The sequence below is a fragment of the Pan troglodytes genome, chromosome 18, assembly GCF_028858775.2.
Source record: "Pan troglodytes isolate AG18354 chromosome 18, NHGRI_mPanTro3-v2.0_pri, whole genome shotgun sequence".
NCBI lineage: Eukaryota > Metazoa > Chordata > Mammalia > Primates > Hominidae > Pan > Pan troglodytes.
The window spans coordinates 74,996,526-75,017,186 of record NC_072416.2 but is presented as its reverse complement, the minus strand read 5'-3'; the positions used below and the strand labels follow the sequence as shown (position 1 = coordinate 75,017,186).

At 35.9% G+C, this 20,661-nt stretch overlaps 1 pseudogene; it reads left to right on the top strand.

The window, feature by feature from the left end:
* LOC100615513 (mitotic spindle assembly checkpoint protein MAD2A-like) overlaps nucleotides 1-18,017 on the top strand; it is a 51,456-nt pseudogene extending 33,439 nt beyond the window's left edge.
* Nucleotides 18,018-20,661: the final 2,644 nt, after the last annotated feature.

Below are 20,661 nucleotides of genomic sequence, written 5' to 3'. Positions count from 1 at the left end.
TGTAAAATGCCCCTTTTGATCTCTAGTAAGATTGTTTGCTTTGCCTGATATTGGTATAGCAACCGTAGGTCTTTCGTGAATGCTATTTGCATGGTATGGTATAGCTTGTTTCAACTTTCTACTTTCAGCCATTTGTATCTTTGAGTATAAAATATGGCTCCTGTAGGCAGCATATGGTTGGTAATAATTAAAAAGACTCTTGCTTTTATTTAATATAAAATGATAATCTGTTTTTTATTATGTTTTACTGTTATATTGAATGGTTACATTTAAATCTGAAATTTTGCTTTTTGTTTTCTACATGTCTCGTTTTAAAAAAAATCCCTGTTCATTCATAACTGTCAAGTTGACTGTTTTTTTATATATATGTTTATTATACTTTAAGTTCTAGGGTTCATGTGTACAATGTGCAGGTTTGTTACATATGTATACATGTGCCATGTTGGTGTGCTGCACCCATTAAGTCGTCATTTACGTTAGGTATATCTCCTAATGCTATCCCTCCCCTCTCCCCCTACCCCACAACAGGCCCCGGTGTGTGATGTTCCCCTTTCTGTGTAGTATAACATTTTAATTTTAAAAATGTTTAAAAATAATTCGGGGTTATTTTACTAGTGGCTGTTCTAGGGCTTACCATATACATCTTTTAACAAAATCTACTTCATATGTATACTAAATTAATTGCAGGGATGGCTCTATTCTTTTTTTTGTGCTATTACCTGTGCCATTATATCTATATATGTTACAAACCCAGCAATACATTTTGATAGTTATTACTATACTTATAGTTATTGGATGCATTTTAAAGGAGCTGAGGGGAAAAAATAGAGTATATATTCACAGACTTTGTTCTATAAACCTTATTTACTTTTTCCAGTTCTGTTCATTTATTCATGGATTTGAGTTATCTTCTTGCATAATTTTCTTATTCCAATGAAGCTTTTCTCCAACTTACCTCATTTTGGTCATTGTCAAATATATTATATTAAGTTAGAGGGTCATACTATAGTCATATACATATACCGACATATAGTCAGTACATAGACAACATATATAAATTATTTTATGCAATTACTTTTTAAATAAGTTAAATGAAGAAAGAAGAAATATACAATTAAACCATCACTTATAGTTACCTTTGCTGGCAATCTTTAATTTTTTGTATAGATTAGAATTATTTTCTGGTGTCCCTCCTTTTAGATTGACATAGTTCCTTACATATTACTTGAAAGGCAGGTCTGATAGCAACGCATTCTGCTTTCATTTATCTGGGAAGACTTTTTTGTCTTTTTTGAAAGGTAGTTTTACCAAAATAACACTTTTGGTTGGGAGGTTTTCTTTTTTGTTTTTGCTTTTTACTTTCAGCACTTTGAATACCACTTCTTTCCATCTAGTCCCACAATAGGGGCCATCCCACTACTTTCTGGCCCCCATTGTCTCTGATGAGAAATCAGCTGTTAAGCTTGTTAGGTATACCTTGTCTGTGATGAGTTTAAGATTTTCTTTATCTTTTCATCACTGACTACAATGTGTTTGAATGTACTACTTTGTGTTTATACTACTTGGATTTTGTGGAGTTTCTTGGATGTGCAGATTAATGTTTTCTCATCAAATTAGGGAAGTTTTCAGCCATTCATTCTTCAAATATTTTTTTTTTCTGTCCCTTCTTCTTTTCTCATTCTGGCATTCTCATTATGCATATATTGGTATGCTTAATGGTGTCCCCACATTTCTCTGAGGCTCCATTCATTTGTCTGTTTTCTCTCTGTACTTCAAATTGCTGAAACATTATTAACTTGTCTTCAAGTTGACTGGTTCGTCCTCTGCCAGCACAAATTTACTGTTGAATACTAGTTGAATATTACAAGTGAATTTTTTATGTCAATCGTACTTTTCATGCCAGAATTTGTATTTGGTTATTTTTCAAAGAATGATGCTTTCACTTCAATAATATTTTCTATTTTGGTGGCATTGTAACCATAGTTCTTTCCTTCTTTAAATGTGGTTTTATTTTTTACATATATTCATAATAGCTACTTTGAAGTCTTTGCTACACTGACAGTGTGGGTCCCTTCAAAGGCTGTTTTTATTGCCTCTTTATTTCCTGCATATAGGCCACTTTTTCCTATTTATTTGCATGTCTCATATTTTTTTCTTGAAAAGTTGACATTTTAAGTAACATGTAGCAGTAATTTCAGATAGCAACCCTACTCCACCCCTAATAGTTGTTCTTGTTGCTTGCTCTATTTTTTGTTTATTGGCTTAGAAACTTGGCTTAATTCTGGGAAGTCTGTTTTCCCCACAGTCTGCAACCTGTCATGTCCTTGCAGAGACTGTTTTACTCCCTTGTTATCATCCTTCATCCCAGCTACTTAGGCTTATCCTGGGTAGAATAATCCAATACTGGTCCAATGCCATGCTTAAATATTCTTTGCCAATTAGATATTTTTTACCTTTATCATTAGATGTGTCTATAGCTTTGAGGCTGCTATTGTAGTTAAGAGTGTTTACATATTTTGCCTCATCTTTATTCAGCAACTGTGATGAGCCTATGTGTAGCTTAAGGAATGCTTTCAAGACCTCCCCACACCCTGTTCTGATTACTTCTGAGTGCAGTCTAGTGCAGGTGCATACTCTTCCCAAGCTCAATAATTGAAGTGATCCCAAGATCTTGGATGTCTTTTTTCTGGGCTCTGTGTTTTAAAGTTCTAGCTGCTCTGCCACTTTTATTGTATTATGGAGTTACCACGTTTTTATAAATTGTGCTCTACCAAGATCTCCATTGTTTCTGACAAAGTTCTTTGGCAGGAAGTTCTCCATGAATGATTCTAAATAAAGTCAGTCCCCTCAGACTTGCATAGGTCTTGGCTTATGGCCCACCTTTCACTTTTGACAGAACCTCTAGTCACTGTACTAGAGCTAGGGGTGGGGAACTGCTTTTCCCGATGATGGTAGCTTATGGTCTTCCTGGCTTGCCCCTTCGGAAATGGAATATTTGCCCTAGGAGTGAGATAAAATGAGGATGATTGGGGCCCCAGCATTCTTGGCCTGCAGGGCCTAGAGTTAAGCTTCCACCCTGTGTGAGTGAGGGGGTTGACAAGTGAAGGGAGATTGGTCCTCTCTTTCTCACCTAGAATAGAGACTCTGCAACATGGGATTAAAGTGAGGTGAGAAACACTGAGATCCTGCTCTCCCAGTGGTGAGGTCTGGTTCTGTATCCCCAGAAGGCAGATGCGGGAAGAACGAGCTTTATTTTTGGCCACTGTTGTCCAGAGTACAGTACCACAGTTGAGATGGTGGGGAGCACATCATGACTCACATGCCACAGACTCACTGTTCTTACTGAGATCTAGTAGACTTCCTTGAAAGCATGTTTCTCTTTACTGTATACCCTTAGGACAATTTTAACAATTTTTACGATTAATTCTCACCATAAAATTGTTTTACTGAGGAAAGGTTTGCTGAGCTCCTTACCCTACCACCCTTGAAGTTTTAACTCCTCTTGAATCCATTAGCTTTATCATAATGTAGGAATAATGACATTTTACTCAGAGTATTTTTAAGAATTAAATTAAATCATATATGGTCAATATTAGCAATAATTTGCATATAATGCTCAGAAAAAATATCATTTGCTCTCTCTAGGCTATAAAGTTGGCTACAGTGGTTAACTTATGGATGTTATACATTCAGTGAACAAAGATCTGTTGCAGAATTTATATATGTATATTACATATAATTCACAAGTCAACATATCATTCGTTTGTATATGTATATATTATATATATTGCATTAGGTTATTCTTGCATTACTATAAATATCTGAGACTGGATAATTTATAAAGAAAAGAGGTTTAATTGGCTCACAGTTCTAGAGACTGTACAGGCAGCATGGTGCTGGCATCTGCCTGTCTTCTAGAGTGGCCTCAGGAAACTCACAGTCATTGTGGAAGGTGAAGGGAAAGCACATACATCACATAGCCAGAGCAGGAACAAGAGAGAGGGGCAGAGGAGGTGCTGCACACTTTCCACAGCCAGATCTCATGGGAACTCTCACAAGAACAGCACCAAGGGGATGGTGCTAAACTATTCATGAAGGATTCACTCCCATGGTCCAATCACCTCTTACCTGGCTCCACCTCCAACACTGGAGATTACAATTCGACACGAGACTTGGGCAGGGACACAGATCCAAACCATATGATACAGTTATGTATATAATCAAAACTAGGAAGCAGTGGTACAGTTTGTTTTTAGAACCCACGTAACCTTTTCTTTCCTCCTCTCATGGATCCTAAAGAGTCAAATCAATAGGCGCTCTCTCTATATATCTATATATACTTTTTTCCTCCATATATATATTTTTTAACTCAACATACAAATGGAGAAAAACATTGGAAGGAACCAATGCCTATTTAATATTGCTGAGGATATTAATGCCTTTAATGATTGTAAATTTAGATCTGATTGAGTTAATTTGGATTTTCCTACAATTTTACAATCATCTAGTACAAGGGTTCTGTCCTTGTTCTTGACACAACTAACAAAATTCAAATCATGGAATGTTGTTTCTGAGAATGAGCCCACTGAGCTTTCTTTGCTTAACTCCTTTATCATCTGCCTCCTAAATGGAGTCTTTGATGTTCAATAAAACAATCTTATTGAATTTTGCTTTGCATCTTTTATGTATAAAATTTGTTTGAAAAATATGACAATAGTGATTTTTAAAAATATTTGATACCTTCTTACAAATACATCTCAAATGATTGGAGCTGGGTCTTTTATATGTCTCAGTGTGCCATCTAAGTATCAACATTGTATGTGGATGTAAAGTATCAACATAGCATAGCTTTCTGGTAAAAAGAGAAAAATTCCCAACTGAACACCATCCAATTATACCGGTACCAACAAGTCATCCAAAAACAAGGCCAAAATCCTTGTATCTATCACTGATTACATGAATCTGTTCTCATAGTATTACAGCAGAAAGTCTGGTCAAGAATAGAAGAAATGACACAGAAACAAGAAAATAAACATTGATAAGGTTTTGGTTAGAGGAAGCAAAATACCAATATACAAGATGAAATTATCCTTACAGGCACAGATATTTTCACATCATTCTGTCAGAAAAATAAGAGCACATGCTTCAGCTGAGTCTTTGGAGGATCCAGAGAGAAATATTGATGCAAAGAACAAACCACGTATACATAATACTCCTTCAAAACTGATGCAGATCATGTTTAAACACCAATGGGTAAAAATGTCATGTCATTCATATGAAGCTCTTATATTTTTTGCATTGTACTTTTTTGTGAGCCTTGTCATGTTCTCAAATAAGGTAGCCTTTTCAGGAAGACCAGATATAGTTTGCATAGCAACAAGAGCTAATGTTGCCAAACTCACTTGAAAGTTGATGTGGAAATGAAGAACAGGTGTGCCTGTTCCTTTACTCCAAAAATAAAGACAAATAATGCTTCTAGCTTGTCAGCATTTAAAGTTGACTAGAAGAATTGTTTTATTCTTCATATATAAAGAGACATGTAATTGATAGTTACATACACATATGGTTAAAGTCACATATATATGATACTGTTTAATATTTATGATGTTGCTTTAGATACATGATATACATATATAATATATATGATATATGTGATGAGAAGACAGTTACTTAAGAAAGCACTCAGATGGTATTGTATTGCTTATAATACAATGGATAAATGCTTGAGGTAATGGATATCCCATTTACCCTGATATGATTATTACACATTGCATGCCTGTATCAAAATATCTAATGTAATCCATAAATATATACACCTACTATGTACACACAAAAATTAGAAAGAAAACACTCAGAAAATTATGTTCAGGTTATTTTTAATGATGGATTCTTTTCTTCTTCCCACTGATCATAATTAAAAATTAGAGCAATTAGGTTAGAAGGATAGCAAAACTAAGAAACTATGGAAAATATTAACTGGAAAGAAAACTAAAGACAAAACTAGACACAGATTTTTAAGTGTGTTTTACATCTTGAACAAGTTCTTTTAATTTACAAATGAAAGTGACTCAGGACAACTTACAGCAATATAGTTTAAATTTAACATTTAATATTTGTGGATACTCATATGTGTAGCATCTGTTGTGTTTGTGGTCTGCATGTGTCTGAATTTTGTGTTATGAATATGTGTGAGTGTATGTTTTATGTGATGTGTGTGAGTGTGAGAGTGTGCATTAAATTTTTTTTTTTAATTTTTTTCCAGGAATGTCTCCTGAGCATGCACTGATGTTTTATGAGATGGGTGTCAGTATGTACAGTGATTCTAAGGGGTCACCTACCATCCTGCTATATGAACCCAATGGGCTTCACTGGGAAGGCAGTGCCACAGCCATGATCCCCTTACCATGGAGGGGGCCCCATGGAGGACTGAAATTCTCTTTTCCCATAAGATCTTCAGAGTAACTATAGGGCTTTGAGTTTGGAACCAAGTGAATAAAATTAAACAGCTTCTTACAGATGACTTGAGAAATGAATCTCCACTTTGTTTCCTTAGCTTTGCACAGCTGTTATGGAAGAAGGTATTTCTTAGGAAGAAAGTGGCTGTTCATTACAAAACAACCTATCTAGACAGCTCTGGGTACCTGGAAAAACAGTCTCAATGGAAGCAAGTTTCCTAGTTTTAGTGACTTTTTCTGCTGGTGGCTACATTCACCGAAAGTGAATGTAATATTTGCTCTTGTTTAACTTTGGCTACAGGACACTAAGGAGTTCCTTTTTATCAACACTGAAATTAACTGTCTCTCCAGGAAGAGAGAAACCAAGTTACTCATGATTTGGTCATGTCAACTTTTTTGACTTTCTGGCCAGGTTCTGCGCATGTTAAATTTTCAGTCTCAGACTGGGACCAGCAGATTTTCTCCCCCAGGCCCCTAGGGCTGTGCTTGATAGTGACTCTGCCATTTGTCTCATGCTTCCCAGAGATAGGAGCATTTTTCCCCCCACGGTTCCATGCTATTTACAAAGCACAGGTATTATGATTTATTTCCTTCTTCAATATTTATCAATATTAATGAGTATCGTGTGCAGTTATTGGATGAGGCACTTACTTAAGTGGAAAGAGATTAAAAGTGGTGCTGTTATTTGGTATCAAGGTGGTTTAGGCCTTGAGGAGAAAGCTACCTGCTTCGATTAGCCTAATGAGACAACTTAATGAGAAAGTGATCTGCTTCAGCTATATTCTTATCAATACAAACAAATGGCATAGTTAGCATATTTAGCTATATTCTTATCAATACAAAGAAATGGGATAGTTGAGACATTTGTATGTAGCCATTTTCAGTATACATATATATTTATTTTGCTTTAAGTTCTGAGATACATGTGCTGAATGTGCAGGTTTGTTACGTGAGTATACATATGCCATGGTGGTTTGCTGCACCTGTCAACCCGTCATCTGTGTTTTAAGCTCTGCATCCATTAGGCATTTGTCCTCATGCTCTGCCTCCCCTGGCCTGCTCCCCCCTACCCCCGACAGTCCCTGGGTGTGTGATGTTCCCCTCTCTGTGTCTATGTGTTCTCATTGTTAAGCTCCCACTTATTAGTGAGAACCGGCAGTGTTTGGTTTTCTGTTCCTGTGTTAGTTTGTTCAGTATACATTTTTATTATTAAAATTAGTTGTATTGTGAAAATAAATACTTACAATGAATTAAATACTATAAAAGTACATTGTCCAATCTGGTAGCCAGTAGTCACATGTCACTACTGAGCACTTGAAATGTGGCTGGTCCACACTGATTGACTATAAACTACACAATGGAGTTAATCATTTTATATTGATTACACAGATAATTTTGATGTAAATTAAACAACATACATTTAAGTTAAATTTCACCTGTTTCTTTTTTAAAATGCAACTACTAAAAATTTAGAATCACATGTGGTTCTCACATTTTGATCTGTATTGAAATGGTTTAGAAGGATGCAATAAATAAAATCAATAAAATTAAAAAGTGTAAACATAAAAAGTTCTATTTTATCATCTCCTCCCAACCCCAATGCCTCCCCTGAGAACTGAGATTTCTTCTGCATTTAAAACTCCCCACACATATGTACATAAACTATGAAATATATATAAAGCTTTGCAATTTGCCTTTTACTTTTAAAAATATATAATGGAGGTTTTTTCATAAAATCTACTTTTTCAAATTTGCTCTTTTCATTTACATGTGTAAGGAAACCAGCAGGCCTGAGGAAGAGTGCATTTAGTGCCTTGGGGGCATCTTCCCAGATGGCCCTGGCAGTGGATCCTGCACTGTGTCTACTGCTGTACTCCCAGGGGTTTCAGTCACCTAGCCTGGTCCCACATTTAACTTCCCGTTCACAGCCTAAGGCACCCAGCTCCTCCATCACCTTTCCTTCCAGAGCAGCCTCCTCTATGAGGCCCCCGAGAATCTCAGGCTGTGTGTGGAGGACTCAGGTTATTGGTGAATCCTTCTACACTGCCTCTGAGAACAAGCCCAGAAAGCTTTTGTATTTAAGGTCTCTACCAGGCCAGATACAGTGGCTCATGCCCATAATCTCTGCACTTTGGGAGACTGAGGTCAGAGGGTCACTGGAGCTCAGCAGTTTGAGACCAGCCTGAGCAATATAAAGAAACCCTGTATCTACAAAAAATAAAATAAAATAAAATAGCCGGGCATGGTAGCATGCATCTGTAGACCCAGCTACTCAGGACATTGAAGTGGGACGAGTGCTTGAGCCAGGGAAGTCGAGGCTGCAGCGAGCTGTGATTGTGCCACTGCCCTCCAGCCTAGGCAACAGAGACCCTCTATTAAAAAAATAAATAAAATAAAATAAAAAATAAAAGTGTAACTCTCAGTGCCCCTGGAGTAACAAAGTTTAAGTAACCTTAGGAGAGAAGCCACTGGAAGAGTGGTTCCAAGTGTCAAAAATATAGTCAATTACTACATCAGTTAATCATATAAATGCCTCCCTATTAAGGGAATTTGTATCTAAATATTTAATGAGACTGCTAAAAAGAGACTTTAAGCTCTGAAGCATCAGATGGAAATGAGGATAATATGAAAGGGTTTTACTGAAAATTACCAAAAATAGCAGGATGCTTGGTTGCCAGTATTTTAGAGCCAGATTAGCGCTGCCAAGGCAGGAAGATTGGATGATTCCTCTTTGAGGAATTAGGTATTATTTTTTTAACATGTAAGGAGAGGGTCTACTTAAAGTCAAGAATAGGCTACCCTGTGAGCCCTGAGGAGTGAACAACCTACCACATCCTTGATGTTTAATTCAGGATTGAACACGTCAAATCGTAAGGTGATTCCAGGGTGATGCTCGATTTTGATAATTGAAAAATCAAGGTTCCTTAAAAAGATACGCTACCTCATTTTATGACAACGCTACTTTTGTTATAGGCTTGTCCTCTCGGGAAGTTTCTTATCAAGGAACTCTTCTTCCTTGCCTCTGACAGCAGTGGAGACTGAAGCCCGTGCTTGTCCAACTCCCATTGTCTAATCAAATGCAGGTTTTTCCTTTGGATTAACCACATTGAGAGTGTTTGCTTTGGTCCCCAAGGCAAATATTCAAGGACATTAAGTAATAAAACTTAATATAGGAACAATTAAAATATGGAATTTATGAAATATTAGAAACCAAGTTGAATGTTTGTTGTCACAAATGTTAATAAAAAGTTAATTGTGCCCTTTAGCAATTAATTTATGCACAATTATCTCAAACTGTTACTGGGCCTTCTGAACTAATTATAATTATATCGAGGTATTAAAAGAAAATGCCCAAGTATCTACAAAACAGCTTCATAAAAATCTGTGTGCTTAGCTTGATGTGGAAGCCCTTAGCTAAGTAAGTATTATTAAATGAGTTAAGACTATACCCCAATTACTCTATAGGAGTTGATTATTTAAAATTAGTATGCTGTGGTTGGGTACATTTAAAGAGCTTTAAAAGCAGCGCAAAGCATTCTAAACAATTATTGCCTATTGTACCTTTTATTTAAGCACAAACTCAGTCTTGTATGTTATAGCTCCTATGTTCTGTTTAATAGATGCTAAATTAATGCACTGGAATAATGTAGAAATAGGCAGTACTATCTTCATAGCTGCATTTTTTTAGGCTTCAAAGTTAAAAAATAAAAATTAGGCAGCGGTTTTTCAATTGGATTCATTATAATACTATATTATTCATGGAGAAGCTATCAGGTGTCATGTATTTTACACATAACAAAGGACAACTCTTGGCTCTTACATCATGCTAGGCTCTGTTCCAAGCACCACTATATATACATATGTATAGAGCCTATTTTAGTAGTAGTTCCATTTGCCTTATTCTCTCTCTCCCTGTTCCCCTTCCTTTCTCTTTCAATCTCTCTCTTCATGCACACACATGCTTTATTTTCCGAGTCATTTGGCCATTTATAGAGCAAGTTGCAGCTATGGCACCCTTTTATCTGTGAGTACTTCAGTATGCGCTTCCTAAGTTCAAACATATGCTGTTAAATAAACACATTTATTAAAGGAGGAAATTTAATGTTGATGTAATATAATTTAGTTCTCAGTCTATAATCAAATTTCACCAGTTTCCAACAAAATGTCCTCTATGACTATTTTTGTTCTCAGCCTAGCATCTAATTCAGGCTCTTGCTTTCCATTTAGTTGGCATGTCTATTATCTTTCAAATCTGCAACAATTGCTCAGCTGTTCTTTTTCATGACTTTGAAATTTGGAGGTTTAACAGGCCAGTTATTTAAATGTGTTTGATGTTTTCCTCATGATGGGATTCATGTTATGCATTCTAGGCAGAACACCACAGCAGTGATGCTGTGTTTTTTCTCAGTGGATTCTATGAGCAGGGAATGATGTCAATTTGCTTCATTACTGGTGATGTTAACTTTGACCATCTAGTTAAGGTGGTATCCACCAGATATCTCCATAATATAGCTACTCTTTTCTGTAATTAATAAACATTTTGAGACTATGAAAATACCCCATTCCTCAAATACTTAGATAAATAAACATAATGTGTTAGCAAACTAGGACAATTTTGTGAAATAGATGATATGTGATAATTAATTGATGGAGAAAGCAAACTTACTCAAAGCTAATATTTAAGATATCTATGTACAAATAAACATGCATAATGCATTATAACAATATACAGCAGTGTTACATGCAAATATAAGCCATTTTCCAATTCATTTACGAATTTTGGCAAGTCAGGATTGTACAATTTAATTACATTTTTAGCCTTCAGATGGGCTAAGAAAATTAAGACCAGGAAAAACAGACAGAGGGAGGAGAACAGTTTTCTCCTCAGAGTCTAAATCTAACAAATCTAAGAGAAGGAATAACCAGCGTCCCTTAGTTTTAAATCCTTCTATCTTCTGCTAGATTATTTTTATTGGTTTGTGTGTTTGTATATTTAAATTAAGTTATAGAAAAAAATATTTCCCATCATATTCTGCTTTTTAAACGGTCATGCAGTGTCTAGACAAATAATATAATCAGGTCACTTTTAGAACATAAAGGGATATTAAAGATAATTTCATCAACCTTATTTTAGAGACAAGAAAAGTTGAAACCGAGATAAATTTGAGTAAGTTAGTTGCAGAGTACTAGGAACTCAATTCTGATTCTTGACTCCTCCATCTGATGTATTAACCATGAGATAACCTTACTTCTTGAAGACATGCTGCTTTATTACAACTGAGGATTTAAAAAACAAAAAACTGGGTGAATTTATAGTGGTGTTTGAGTATTCCTTCAAGTACATACTTTAAATAGTATGTGTCCTTGCCTCTCTACTGTAATAGCTTCTCTACTGGGACTAAAGGGGCACAGGTGAGACTTTGTGACAGATTCTTAATGCCACTATTAATTACATTATTAATTACATTAATTACATAATTAATTCCCTTTCTATAGTGTATTGTCTGATGCTGGGGAAATATATACTCTTGACTGCCCACTCCTTTTAATGAAAAACTGTATCCCCTGAACCCATCATATAAAATCCTAATGAATTTCTCCAAATAGATGTAGATCACCTCAACTTCTAATGTTATCTTCACTTTATGAAAATCTCTAATGCAATCTGGATTATTTAAAAAAATATCATTTGGCTACAGAGCTTAATAATCCTTTTAGAGCCCAAGGTACTTGAGTCTCCTTAGGTCTCAACGGTACACACTTTCTCCTTGGAATTGTACCAGAAAATCCATTTAAAATCAATATTTTATTAGAAGCAACATTACTCTCATAATTTGCCTTACACCCAATTTGTTTGGAAAATTGAGAGCCCATAAGAGAGGATCTGTTTGTACTTTATATGTCTTCTACTTTTCCAGTTGGATGAGACTTTTATAAATGTATGAGCACTGCTACCAATAAGGATTTGTCATTTTGACTATTTTGTCAAAGTTGTCACACATAATTTTTATTTTGAGTTGAGCTTTAGATTTCCGTATACTTTTCCCCTCTTTGGCCCCACTGGCTTAATGTTTTAAACTCTATAGTTATGATAATATATCTTCAAGTCCCATTTCTAAATCCATCAATAACATAATCCAATTCTGCAGAAGAAATTATTAGTCAATGCCTGTATATTAATCATTCAAAAGCAATAAAAATAAAATTGAGGGCAGAACACTAGTTGCCTTGAAGTATTGAATCAGCAAACTCCTATGAGAGATTTATCATCAGGATTTACAATTATTTTCCCTGATGAAACTGAGCTTTGTCTGTTAGAATTAAAGTGAAGATCACCTTTCCTGAGTCCTGTATCCATAAAAATACAGTCTTGAAGAGAATATTTGGAACAGGAACCACCTATATTTAGTATGATTTCTTTGTGCACCTTTTCCATTGGTCAATAAGATAGAACCTATTTCTTATAAATACAGTGATTGCATAGATATTAATTTATCTGAGTTTATTTCAGCCGGGGATTTTCTGATGAATGAATACACACCTTAATTAAAATAATCAATGAATTGAATAAAACTGTCTATAAACAGATGTCAAAGACTAATGATACATCACTGTAAATCCTACTGTACAGAATTTCAAATAAACATTTAATATCCAAAATGTACCTTCTTCTGATATACAATGTCAAATTTATAAATTACAAGTGCAGGGTCAAAATTCTTTAATTGCAAGCAATAGAAACCAAACGAGGCACAGATCAGGTGACACACACAGGAAGGCAAATTCTTATTTAAATAGCTGCTCCAAGGCAGATGGTTTCGGCTTTAGGAGCATTGAGATCCAGAAGTGCCTTCATCTTTTACTGTGCATCACTGAGCTCTGCTTTTGCGTTCTTGCTTCCATTCTTGGAATTTTTCTCTGTGATAATGAGTCCCACCATCCAGGCTCATGTTTTCATTGATTCCAGAGAGTATATGGAGAGGCACTGTCTCCTAGAATCTGTCAAAAATCTCATGAATGTTCCATTTGGTCCTGTTTGGTCACATGCTCCCCCATTAGGCTAATCACGGTAGACTCAAAGGAGACATAGCACAATGACTTATATCTGGGTCAGAGGCCATGCTTTTGCCAGGAGACAGAAAAAGCATTGTGATTGACATTACCACCTGAATTACATGGGATAATGAATGGGCGGCTGTGCAGTTGAAAAAGGAGTACTGGACAGAATATAATGTCCAGTAAGGTAATACTACCTTCCATATGTAACCTTTATTTTTTAAAAGAGCTGTGTAATAGTTACTACCTTGTCTGCTATTGACATTCTCAATTCTAAACAATGCATCATTTGAATGAGCCTCCCCTTGCTCAAGCAACTTGAGTGAGGCTCTTTCTCATAATTGGGCAGACCATCTAGAACTACTAGAGGGAGGTTCTTCTTTGTACTTACATAGACTGCCCAGAACAACAGGGACCTCTCTTCCATAGAGCAGTGCTGCTCAATTGTACAATATCTACTTTCTATTTCTTTAGAGTCCCTGTTTTCAGGGTATATAAATGTGGGGAATAATAGATTTTATCCATTATCTTTTATACTCAAATCAAATTCGATAGTCAAAAGCTCAGGAATGATTGATTTAAGCTCATATTTTTTCCTTTCCCTTACTGTCCTTCTGGGCAGTTTCTATAGCTCTCTAATTTAAACAAATATGAATGCCCATATGAAATCAACCAAAAAAGGTATTCTGGTTACCCTGACCACAAGAGCACTGGAATACAACTTAGGGAATCTGGATTTCTTTTCTAGGCCTATTTATTAGGAGAAAAGCTTTAGTAAGTTTTTAATAAACTCTAAGAATCTGATTTCACATCTGTGAAATGAAGAGTATATTTTATTAATATGCCTTGAGCACCTAGTATATCCCAGGCACATGGTAGAGGTGGAATACAGCCACAGGGGGGAGAAAGAGGCCTGTGCTCTGATGCAGGTTTCATTCTAGCACGATGGAGTCCAGAAAAGAACAGTTAAATAAATAAGCAAATAAGGTAATTTCAGTGATAAGTGCTGTGAAGAAACTGAAAGAGAGTAAAAGTGATAATAACTGGTGAGGGACTACTGAAAACTATTTAACTGGAATTGTGAGAGAGGTCTCTTTCCTTCTTTTACTCTCTTTTATTTTTGTTTTGTTTTCGATACAGTGTCTCACTGCATAGCTCAGGCTAGAATGCAATGGTACGATCATGGCTCACTGCAGTCTCAACCCCGTGGGCTCAAGCAATCCTCTTACCTCAGCCTCCTGAGTAGCTGAGACTACAGGCACACACCACCATGCCCACTTAATTTTTTTATTTTTATTTTTTGTAGTGACGGGGTCTCACTATGCTGCCCAGGCTACTCTTGAACTTCTGAGCTCAAGTAATCCTCCTGTCTTGGTCTTCCAAAGTGCTGGGATTACAGGCATAAGCCACTGTGTCTGCCTGAGAGAAGCCTCTTTATATTTGAGCTGAGACTTTAATGATGAAATTAAGCTGGTCATGTGCAAAGGTGCTAAGTTGGGAAGAAGCTGGGCTAATTTAAGGACTATTAAGAAGGCCCATGTGTTTAAACCATGATGAATGATGGGGAGAACTGAAGAGTAGAACTGAGTTCTGGGAAGCTGACAGCGGCCATCGTGGGATGAAAATTCATTGTATAGTTTCAGGTTGATAGTTTCAGGGATGGTATGATCCAATATACGGTGTTTTTGTTTTTGTTTTTGTTTTTTTGAGACGGAGTCTCACTCTGTCACCCAGGCTGGAGTGCAGTGGCGCTATCTCGGTTCACTGCAAGCTCTGCCTCCTGGGTTCATGCCATTCCCCGGCCTCAGCCTCCTGGGTAGCTGGGACTACAGGCGCCCGCCACCACGGCCGGCTTTTAAATTTTTTTTTATTTTTAGTAGAGACGGGGTTTCACAGTGTTAGCTAGGATGGTCTCGATCTGACCTCGTGATCCGCCCACCTCGGCCTCCCAAAGTGCTGGGATTACAGGCGTGAGCCACCGTGCATGGCTCAATACATGCTTTTAAAACAACTTTAGCAATTGCTTCTCTGCAGGGGTTGGCCAGGGAGAAATGGTGAGTTCAGTCAATGGGTTGTGGTAACTGCTAATCAGGGTAAGATGTGTCGGTAGCTTGAAACAGCTTTAGAATAAAGATGGTGATAAGTGGTTATATTTAGATTTTATTATTTCCAGGGTTTTGTTCCTGAGCACCTGGGTATATGATGGTTATATTAAATTATAGCAGGAAGACTGGAGGATGAGCAATTGGGGCTGGGCCTTCTTGATATAAGATACCATAATTACATGACTGACTTTGAATTTATAATGAGCCTTGGGCAAATAAAGGTAGAATTACCTCTGCTCTGTCTCTCCCTGATCATTCAGGAAACAATAAAGTAGAACAAACATTCAAGAGCTCAACGCTTTTCAACACTCGAGCCCAATAGTATGGTAGATTTTTGACAACAAATATGCAAATGTCAGATAGCTTTTTTGGTTTGCTGCCAGATTTTTTTTACACCCTTCTATAATTTCTTCTGTTTCTAAATTTGTAGGCAGACATGAATTTGACAGTTGCTATAGAGATGGGAAAATTATAAGATATGATGAACTTCTCAGCTACTAGATTTATCTTTGAAATGCATTTTCTCTACATTCTTGCCTCCTAATTAATTACAACTTTGAACATTTAGGTAGCAGATAAATTGACAGAAAGCTTTTCCCCCTCTGGCTGAAATGATCATAATATAATGAATAGTTCTTTAAATCATGCATCCCCAAACTGTGATAAGTAGAAGTGTGCTTTTCACAGCAAAAAAGGCAAAGTACTTCAAAATACCCTCGACAGTATTGAGATTGTAACAGTTGTATGATCCTGACGAAGATAACTAATAGTAAAGATTTCTGTTGGGTAGAAAACATATAAAAGTATCTTTAAAAAGTTAATAGAATTCAGTGTTCAAGGTAGCTTATAACTGATAACCTTAAACAATGTTTACTTGCATGCTGTTCTTTGCCATTAGGTTTTTATAACCAGAAAATTCAGGTATGGGTGAGAAAGGGGGAGAAGAGTTCTCTGAACTATTCACATGTGTAAGTACATGTATCATTATGTACCTCCCCTTTCCTATATATCTGTTAACATCTAGGTTCCAGAAAGGAACACATGAAAGAGAGTGTTGGGGGATGATTAGCAAAGAGGAAAACAGACCCTGCCACTCAATTTCTTCCCCTTTGAGAATTTATTCTGCAGAACAAAATAGGATCAAGGTTTCCAGGGACTGTAAGCAATACCTTGGCAACAAGGTGGACTCTGCACTGGGGATCCAAATAATGTCAATTGCAACACCAAATTAAGGCAGTGGGACTGGGCTGAGATTGATGACACACCAGCACTGCTGGATGTTACCCGTTTCTGTACTGTGAGTCTAAGGAGCGCAAAACCGTCTCACACCAATTTCATTCCCATGTCCTGGCTTGCTGTTCAAGCAAGACATGTTTGCATGGGTTTGACATTCTAAATTTATTTTTTGAAGTATTTCTTTGTGTCCTTTGTCCTATTTTCTATCTTTTTAAAAATTTAAGAACCCTTTATAATTTCAGAATATCAATCATTTGTGTAGCGTAAGTTATAAATATCTTTCCTGGCTTTGCACACATTATGTAATTTTATGGTCTTTTAAATATATAGATAATTTAGTCTGTATGAAGTCACAACACACTCTTCTCCTTCATGGACATATTTAGGGACTTATTTAGGAAGCCTACCACCAATCCAAGATTCTAAAAGTATTTACCTGATTTCTGTCTAGGCCAGTTTTTTTCTTTTTTTGTAGCATAATAACTATTGTTATTTTATCATTCCATGATTGACTGTAATGCAAGGTGAGAAATAAAATTCAAATTTAATAATTGTTAAAAAATTATTAACCTGGTAATTTTTGAAACAATTGGTCAAGAGCTGCAGTGGGACCTGTGAACATTGTCTGCCAGGTAAAGGCATGTATCCTGGTCCATGGGCCTGCCCATGCACTAAAGCTTTCCTGGGAGAAGGATATCACCTTGTGCAGGAGTGCCAAAATCGTGGTCAAGTTCTTCTCATTTGGCATCAACAGCATTTTATTTCAGCATGGCATATATCCATCTGGAACATTTACTCCAGTGTGGAAATATGGGCTCACCTTGCTTGTAACCACTAATCTTGAGCTCATGAAACACCTAAATAACATGGTGGAACAACTAAAGCATTGGCTATACCAACGTTCAGGTCAGAAACTGATTGGAGTCATCTCAACAATTGAAAGTGATGAGGTCCTTCAAAGATGGCAGTTTGACCCTAAGTGTGATAAGACTGCAAAAGATCATCTTGGGCCCAGAGAATAGTCGCAGAAAACTATCCAGGATGAAATCTGTTTAGTAATCAGATCACAGCTACAGTGACATTTTTGCCACTGTTGGAAGTCTGTTCTTTTGATCTACTGATTTATAGAGATTTGGTTGTACTTGAAAAATGGGAAGAGGAATGACCTTTTTCTTTTGATCTACTGATTTATACAAAGATTTGGTTGTACCTGAAAAAATGGGAAGAGGAGTGACCAATTCTGAGGAAGTCTGTCTTTCTGCATTTACTACCTAGTCCACAAAGTAAATAGCATGGTGGCTTACAAAGTTCCTGTCAATGACTGAGGATGAGATGAAGAAAATAATATATCTGTAATTTTCAAATGATTTTCCTGAAACCAACTCAACCATAGTTGATGTCTTATTTCACTGGTTAATTTTTAGATGGGAAAAACCAACATTGTACTTAACTAAACTGTGTGTAATTGTTCTGTTCTTTGGTACTTGTTTGACCTACCTTGGAGTTAATGTAATGAATTGATTGCACGTTGTTGAAAAAGAACCGGTAGATTTTTGTCAGCATTGTAATGTTACTTCCTTTGCTGACGGTAACTGTAAATGAAAAAACTTTTGCTATAAAGCTAAATGTTTTCGTAAATCAGACATTTTTACTAAGTAGCTTTACTCCGTACAGGTAGAGCAATATATAAATATAAAATACAACAGAAGTCTGAATACTCAGAATCTTTGCTTAGATCCTAAAACTAATAATTCACAAGCTGTGAAATGTTCTGGGTAGGTAATTTTGTCATTTATTTCATTGTATAGTTTCCATGTTGAATAAATTTTCAATTATTAGATTTTAATTTGTGTAACTTGAATCTATGAAGCAGTGGATTATTTATACCATTTAATTTCTTGTGATACAGAACTCTTACCATTTTTGTGTGTTTGTGTGTTTTATAAAATTAAGCTTTAAGTAAAAATGAGGAAACGAAGTTTCCGTATGTTTAAAAAAAAGTTTTTAAATAAAACTGGTTAACCATATGAGACCAGGGACTTTATGACTCAAGACCTGATGCAATGTGTAGCACATGGTGGACTCTAAACACTAATTCAAAGAATGAATGAAAAATAGCACATCTAGCACCTAATGGCTCCCAGTGGTATACAGGAGTCACAGACTTGCAGGTTGATAGTAATCTGATAACTATTCAGTTACAGAAGGAATTCTGAGAGATCTATAGTATTTAGTAAAAAAAAAAAAAAAAAAAAAAAAAGAAACCTTAAAAATATAGGACCTAGATACTATATGGATTTTAAAGGCCTTTTAAAAATAAAAAGACATGTCACATTTATTCTAAACAAATAGGACAACATGGAAAGGGGAAAAGCTGAGTGAGACATTCAGGTTGAAATTCTAATCTTCTAATTTCTTGTTTTATAATCTGAATTTAGTTACCGATCTTCTAGACTTTTTTTTTCCATCTTTAATGTGGGAATAAAACGCTTTTTCAGGGAAGTCCTGGGAACTACATGTTAACATATACAAAGCACTTAATACAGTGTCTATTAGAATAGATCTTGTATTAATTCTAATGGTACTTTCCAAAGCTTTTCTCTCTAAGCATTCTTCTAGGGTTCTGGGAATTTGAGAGTGCTGTCATTATGTGACAGCATGTAAATTTCAAAACTTGTGTTCCTTATATAAACTTTAATATGTGGGTCATTTTAAACTATCAGTGTATTACTCTCTCATCTATCATTATAGACCAAGTGTAGAATTAGGTTGAATTAAATGCAGACTACAAAGTTTCAGGTGCTTTGCAATTAAATATGTTGTTTTGCAAATTACTCTATCACTAATGAAGCTGTGAGGAATCCTGGGCAACACCACACTGCTACAGGCAGATATGTCTGATGCTCCAATTAAACAAATGCATATTTTCTCCAATATGTGGACAGTTAGCAACGTTTAAATATGGCTTTTGAATTGCCCCTTTTCAATGAGGCAGTTATATGTTCACATGTTCACATAAACTAAGATGTTCACGTAATACTCTGTTGCCCAGGGAAAATGCTAAGTTAATTGCTAAATGAGCTGAAGTATAACAAAAATCAAAAGAAACTAATTGTGTGCCTACTGGATAGTTGTGATACAGTCACTGTTGATAACATGTGGCAAAGAAATAAATTACACACTAAAGCGATTTCTCTTGTTCTTCTCCATAGACAGATGGACCAGTTGATATTACTCTACTAAAAGCATATTGCGATTAGGAACAAACAATATTCTTACATCCTTTTTCTGAAAGGCTCAACATGGTTCTTTTTACATAAAATAAAAATCTCTAACAAATTAATGAAATACAGAGAAAAGAAAAGATATCATCAGGAGTAAAAAAAAAAAAAATACTGACAATTTCTGTCACTCTTCCTGCTGTAGATGTCAACTGTTAAAACTTTCAAAAGGAAACTTGACAAGATTAAATGCTACCAGAAATAACTTAGAGAAACCAATCTGGGCTGCTGCATATTTTACAAAAACATCCACTCCCAAGCAAAACGTTGAGCCAATCTACTTTTCATCTTCTGCTGCATTTCCTTCCTTTCAGCTATGTGTGCTTTCCTTACAAATGCTTACAACTCACTTCTGTAGGTAAAAAAAGGTAATTTGTTCTACTTTGATTTAAATTAACTTTTCCACTAAAACCTGCATGTGTTTCCATTTTTTTGAGATTAACAAATTAAGATCTTAATAAAAGCTACCATCCCAAATGCTGGAATGCTGGCATTGAAAAAATATTTACAAACATTTTTGTTATTCTT